Below are 6,855 nucleotides of genomic sequence, written 5' to 3' on the forward strand. Positions count from 1 at the left end.
GTGCTGTGGGATGGTATGAGCGGAAGACCCAGGCATGGAGTAGGCACTTACCTTTCCTCTCATTACAGATGTTGCTTCTGCTAAGTTGTAGCTTCTAAGTGCCTCCCCTGCTGTGATTGAAACAAAAAAGTAAGATAACCAGGGGTCTGTTTGGGTTCAACTAGAAAATGAAATTCACACCTGACCACAGGACACACTTGTCACTCAGGACACAGTCCAGGAAGCAGCTTGTCCGAGGACAGCACCAGGCCCTTCCTATCCATGGGAGTCCTCACAGCAGTCCAGGATCTAGTCGTATTTGGTCCCAAGATGACGATGACCACTCAGGTCTGGGAGAGGATATTCACACTGGGTAGCTCAGCACAGGTCTAGAGACTCTTGCTCATAGGAGCCAATGTCTCTTGTAATCACAGCTCCATGAGCAGAGCTTCCAAGGTGCCTGCAGGAGATATACTCAGTTCTAAGAGCCATTGCACACAGCAAAGTCCAACATTATGGCATCTCCATCAGACATTTGTACTTCATTCATGGTCTTCCCAGTTCACAAGCAATTCACCAATCAAGGGTCATTTTAATATAAGAAATGTTGCCTGGCAACACAGCCAGCATTCTACCTTTATGTGGTTTCTAGGGTTGACAGAATTGGTACGTTAACCCAAGGTCAAATTTGTTCTAAGAGGAGAAAGAGTTTGTAAACTCTTTATCTACAAATATTTACTGATGCCCTTCCTTCTCTCATATGTGTGCGTGCGCGCATGCACGCACACATACACATACACACACAGCCTTTTCCTTGAATCCTTTGCTCTTTTCGCATCTCCTAGTGACAGTCAGTATTTCAGGGAAATAATGAGAAGCAGAAACAAAAGGGAAAAAAATCTTTGAGTTTCAAAAGCCAATACTTTTTGTAGAGATGCAGTCTGGCTATATTGCCCAGGTTGTCTCAAACTCCTGGACTCAAGCAATCCTCCTGTCTTGGCCTCCTAAAGTGCTGGGATTACAGGCATGAATCACCATACCCAGCCAAAAGCCAATACTTTCAAGTTTCAAATGCTAGAACTTTGAATTCCGAGGCCAAGATTTGTATGTTTCCAATGCCATTTTGATTTTCCTGAGTCTGGCCTTTTGGGTTTAAGAACCCAAGCCCTGAGTCAGAGCTTAGGTTCATGTTCTAATCAATAGATTTGGGGAGAACAGGTGAAGAGCTAGGTGACCGAGCCCCAGAATATCGAATGATTTTCTGGACTGGGGAAGGGAGGATGAGGGATGAGGTCAGTAGGGTGTGACCAGGGACCCAGACTTGAAAGGCTTTGGTTATCCTTGTGGGCTTCAGTGAGGAGAATGACTCAGAAGCAGCAGGAAGGGCACTGGTCATGCTCTGGGCATCTCTCAGATCCACCCGACTTACCTCCTGTGCACCTTGCCTACTTGCCTACTTGGGGTAGTCAGGGTGCCTGGGGCCTAGCAAGGTGTGGTAGCCTGGAGGAAGCCTGTGTTCTGGTACTGGGGTGCTTCTGAGCACAGCACACTTGTGGTCTCCCCTCCAATGGAGTAGTGGGGAACCCCAACTGCACTCTCCTGGACCACCACACCCCAGGAAGATGCAGGCAGATGTGGCCTGATGGTAGGTGTGTGTGTGAGGGCAGGAGATAGACTGTCTCCAGGGAGAACTACTGATTTGATTTCAAATTGGTCAGTGCAGTCATAGTCGGAATCCCAGTTTCCCTGTGTGACCCAAGCAAGGTCATTGATTCATTCAACAAAAGGGTTTTGAAAACAAAAGGCTTTCTTCTCTGACCTCAAGTTCTGCAGCCAGGCTGCCTGGGATTCTCAGTTCTACTACTTCCTTGGGCAAGTTATTCCATCCCTTTGTGTCTCAGTTTTCTCATTTATAAAATGGGACCAAAAGCAGTACCCACCTCGTGGGCCATTTGGAAGTTAAAAAGAATTAGTAACAGGCATGTGGTCAATATTTCATCAATGTTGAAGTGTTGGGTACTGTTCCTGTATCTCAATACCTTTCTCTCTCTCTCTCTCTCTCTCTCTCTCTCCCTCTCCCTCTCCCTCTCCCTCTCTCTCTCTCTCTCTCTCTCTCTCTGTTTCTTTCTTTCTTTCTTTCGAAAGCAGGATTAGCCGGGCTCGGTGGCTCAGCCTGTAATCCTGCGCCTTTGGGAGGCTGCGGTGAGTGGATTGCCTAAGCCTGCGGGTTCAAGACCCACCTAGGCAGCGAGACCTCATCTCTACAATAAATCAAAAAATCAGCCAGGCATGGTAGCGCATGCCTGTAATTCCAGCTACTCGGAAGGCTGAGGCGGAAGGGTCTCCAGAACCCAGCAAGTCGAGGCTGCGGTGGCCGGGAGTGGCCACTGCACTCCAGTCTGGGCGACAGAGTGAGACTCCAACTCAAAAAAAATTAAAAATAAGTAAATAAAATTAAAAAAGAAAGCAGGATTTATTGAGATAATGGAAAAACTTCCACAGTGGGAGGGGACTTGAGGGAGTTGCCCTTTTAAAAATATTTTTTTGACTTGGAATCTCACTGTGTTGCCCAGGCTAGAGTGCGGTGACACACTCACAGCCATCCCAGCATCGACCTGTTGGGTTCCGGCGATCCTTCCGCTGCAGCCTTCCAAGTAGTCAAAACTACAGGCACCACACCTGGCTAATTTTTGATTTATTGTAGAGACAAGATCTTGCCAAGTTGCCCGGGCTGGTATCGAACCCGCAGGCTCAGGCAATCCACTTGCCTCGGCCTCCCAAAGTGCTGGGATTACAGGCTGAGCCCCTGAGCCCAGTCTGTCTCAATGCCTTTCTATGCACCAGCAGTGCAGGAGAGAACAAGATGAAGAATCAGCTTCATGGGGCTTATATGATAGTGGGGGAGACTGATAGTAACAGCACCACATCCAACCTCTTTCTTTGAAAGAAAGAAGAAGCAGGGTAAAGCGCTGTTCCTCTACCCTCTGACACTGACCCCTCTGGGGTAATGAGGGGACATTACACCTGTGTCCAGCACCAGTTGGGCATTCAGATGGTGCTCACTGATGGTGTGCCTGTCCCCTCACCTGTTCACTCTCTTGCACAGCTGCCCAAGTGGCCAGTTGCGACCTGCCTCCTCTCTATCTGGAGAGTCTCACTCTTGGGAGCAACAAAGAATCACCAGAATCATAGATACACAAGAAATTCCCACAAGCAGGTTCCCACCAACCAGATGTTCCGATGCCTTCCCCAGGCAGATTAGTGTCCTAGCAATTGGAGAAGAGGGCACTGAGCTCGAACGGCCAAGGCAAGATGGGTCAAAGTCAGAGTGGTGGTCATGGTCCTGGAGGTGGCAAGGATGACAGGGACAAGATAAAGAAATATGAACCTCCTGTACCAGCTAGAGCGGGGAAAAAGAAAAAGAAAACAAAGGGACAAGATGCTGCCAGCAAACTGCCACTGGTGACATCGAACACTTGGTGCTGGTTAAAATGATTGAAGTTGGAGAGAATTTAAGACTATCTTCTCATGGGGGAAGAATTCATTAGAAATCAGGAACAAGGCCAGCTGCGGTGGTTCAGCCTGTAATCTCAGCACTTTGGGAGGCCAAGGCGAGAGGATTGCTTGATCCTGGGAGTTCAAGACTAGCCTGGGCAACTTGGTGAGAACTTGTCTCTACAATAAATCACAAAAAAACAAGCTGGAGGCGTGGTGGCGTGCATCTGTAGTTCCGGCTACTTAGAAGGCTAAGGTGGAAGGATCACCTAAACCCAGCAGGTCGAGGATGTGGTGGCCGTGACCATGCCACAGCACTCCAGCTTGGGTGACAAAAGTGAGACTCCAACTCTAAATAAATAAGTAAATAAATAAATCAGGAGCAAATGAAACCATTAGTAGAAAAGCAGGTGGAGGAAAGGTCAGAAGTGGAGGGTCTGAGGGGGACCCCAATCGAACCTCGGAAGAGATGATTGCTGCCAACCACACCATCGTGTCATCGTTTGTGGGCTCCGAACACTATGTCAACATTCTTTCATTTGTAGACATGAATATCCTGGAGCCAGGCTGCTCAGCTGTGCTCACGCACAAGGTGCATGGCATGATGGGAGTGCTGACGAACAACACAGACCCCCAGTCATGGCAATGAAGGTGGAGAAGGCCCCCCAGGAGATCTGCACTGATATCGGGGAGCTGGACAATCAAATCCAGGAAACTAAGGAATCTGCATAGCTTCCTCTCACCTACCCTTCGTATTATGAAGGCCCTCCAAGGGTGTCATCCTCTATGGCCCGCCTGGCCCAGGTAAAACCCTGTTAACCAAAGCAGAAGCAAACCAAACCTAGGCCACTTTCTTGAGAGTGGTTGGCTCTGAACTCATTCAGAAGCACCTGGGTGATGGGCCCAAACTCATATGGGAATTGTTTCCAATTGCTGAAGAACATGCACCTTTCATCATGTTTGTTGATGAAATTGACACCATCGAGACTAAAAGATACGACTCGAATTCAGGTGGAGAGAGAGAGATTCAGTGGACAATGCTGGAGCTGCTGAACCAGCTGGATGAGTTTGACTGAGGGGAGACATGAAAGTGACCGTGGTCATGAACCAAACAGAAACTCTGGATCCAGCTCTTATCAGAACAGGCCACACTGACAGTAAGATCGAGATCCCCCTGCCTGATGAAAAGACCAAGAAGCACATCTTTCAGATTCACACAGGTTGGATGATGCTGGCTGATAACGTGACCCTGGACGACTTGATCATGGCCAAAGACGACCTCTCCGGTGCTGACATCAAGGTGATCTGTACAGCAGCTGGTCTCAAGGCCTTGAGAGAGTGTAGAATGAAAGTCCCAAATGAAGACTTTAAGAGATCTAAAGAAAATGTTCTTCATAAAAAGCAAGAAGGCACGCCTGAGGAGCTCTATCTCTAGTGAGCCACAGTGGCCACCGGGAAAGTGGTTGGGCATTTTTCTGACCTGAGAAGGACAAGGCTGTGGGAAGCACCCAGAGGAGTCGGTGCTGCAGTTGATATGTGTTAGCAAAGCATCCTCTGTCTCCAGAGAGTGGGGAGCAAAGTGCCCACTGGGTGGGCTCTATTTGTCAGACCCTGTACGAGGCTCTACTTCCCAATAATGCTCTTTCACACAAGAAGGAAGGAAGGAGGGAAGGAAGGAGGGAAGGTAGGAAGGGAGGAAGGGAGGAAGGAAGAAAGGAAAGAAGGAAGGAAGGAAGGGCACCGAATCTGTTTCTCTGGCAAAACAAATGCTCTGGGGTGATATGCGTATTCAGTTCAAGACCTCCTTTCATCACCCCCGTGTTGACCAGGTCAATTTCCTGCTTCAAAAGCTCTCAGTGGCTCCCCATTGTCCCTTGGAGCAAAGAGAACGGAACTCTTGACTTTTCTCCATTAAACCTGTACTCATCTGGATTTCGGGTGCCCAGCCATGCAGAAACCCCCCAGGAGTCCTCTGTGGCTCCTCCTGTGCCCTGCCTCTCGAATGCAGACCATCAGCACACGCTGTAGGCTTTGTCTCCAAGGAGGCGCCCCAGTCAGTTTTCCTCTGCACCGGTTATCCAGGGTGGCAAGGCATCCAGGCTCTGTACATACCACAATACACATTTGCTCGTGTGTCTAGAGTCAGCTGCAGCAGGCTAGGCAGCCCTGCTCATCCTGCCTGGGTTCATGGTGTCACTGGGTTGGCTGCCTGTGGGCTTATCTAGGCTAGCCTTGGCCTGGGGCAGCGTCACACGTCTCTCCTCCTCCACCAGACAAGCCCCATGAACAGCAACGGCAGAGGCAGGAAAGCCAGCACACCCCAAGGGCCCAGGCCCATCACAGCCTGGGTAGGTGTCACATCGCCGGCATCTCACGGACCAAGCAAGTCGTGTGGTCAAGCCCAGAGTGAAGGGCAGGGTGCTGCCAAGTTCAGTGGCACAGGGGTGGGCTGCAGGGGGCAGTGAGGAATCAGGACTGCCTGGTGTGATCCCCCCACCTGCTCTGCATCCCAGCCACTGCCCGCCCTAGGCTACCTCCAGATCAACTGTAGATCTTTCAGGGCTTCTGACTTCCATCCTCTCTCACCCCTCTTGCAGGCCATTCCCTACCCAGAATCCCAAGGGAACTTCTAAAAATGTAAATCTGATCATGTCTCTCCCCTGCTTAAAATTCTTCCATGGCTCCCCGTTGCCCTTAGAATGAGGTCTAAACTTCTTACCAAGAACTACAAGGCCCTTGGGATCAGGCTTTGCCATTTTCCAACTTCATTTTTCCACTGTCTCTCACCCCTTGAATCTTTCAGCCACTGAGGTCCTCACCTAGCACCCCACGCAGTCTAAGCTGGCTCCCTCTTCCTGTCTCTGCACTTGCTGTTTGCTGGGCCCAGACACTTTCTTCTTACGCCTCTTGTGTCAACTTCTTCTCTCCACTTAAATCTTCGCCAAAATGCCACATTCTCAGAGAAGTCTTCTCTGATCATCCTCCCTGAAGTAGATTCTACTTTGTTTCTGCCCCTTTATTTCCTCCTTGCCACTCTTTATATATGATATAGTGTTTAACTTTCCCCCATTGTCTTCCTCTTTAGAACGGAAACTCCATGAGGGTAGAATCTTCTGCATCTGTTCACCCTTTATGCTACATCTCAGCACGTAGCAGCTGGTCACTGTGGGTGAAGGACTGCAGTTCACATGTCTCATTCCAGCACTCAAGGCTCTTAATAGCCCGTTTCTACAAAGACATTGGGGGAGGATGGGGAAGGGGAGTGAACAGCTGGGATCTGGCCTCAGGCCTGTCCCAGGGTGGGGATCCATGCACAAGAGGGCAGATCCAGAGCATGGACAGATACTTTCCCCAACTCAGAGTCTAGCTTAGTGGGGGTGG

The 6,855-nt window shown here is 49.6% G+C and overlaps 1 pseudogene across 1 annotated transcript; it reads left to right on the forward strand.

Annotated features, from left to right (window-relative positions):
* The first annotated feature begins 3,280 nt into the window (after positions 1–3,280).
* Positions 3,281–4,909, forward strand: LOC103264797 (annotated as a pseudogene). Its single transcript, XR_504597.1, has 2 exons — positions 3,281–3,527; positions 3,848–4,909. The product of XR_504597.1 is annotated as a 26S protease regulatory subunit 4-like (transcript).
* Positions 4,910–6,855: the final 1,946 nt, after the last annotated feature.

Source organism: Carlito syrichta, unplaced genomic scaffold (assembly GCF_000164805.1).
Source record: "Carlito syrichta isolate Samal-C Ts95f unplaced genomic scaffold, Tarsius_syrichta-2.0.1 Scaffold305726, whole genome shotgun sequence".
NCBI lineage: Eukaryota > Metazoa > Chordata > Mammalia > Primates > Tarsiidae > Carlito > Carlito syrichta.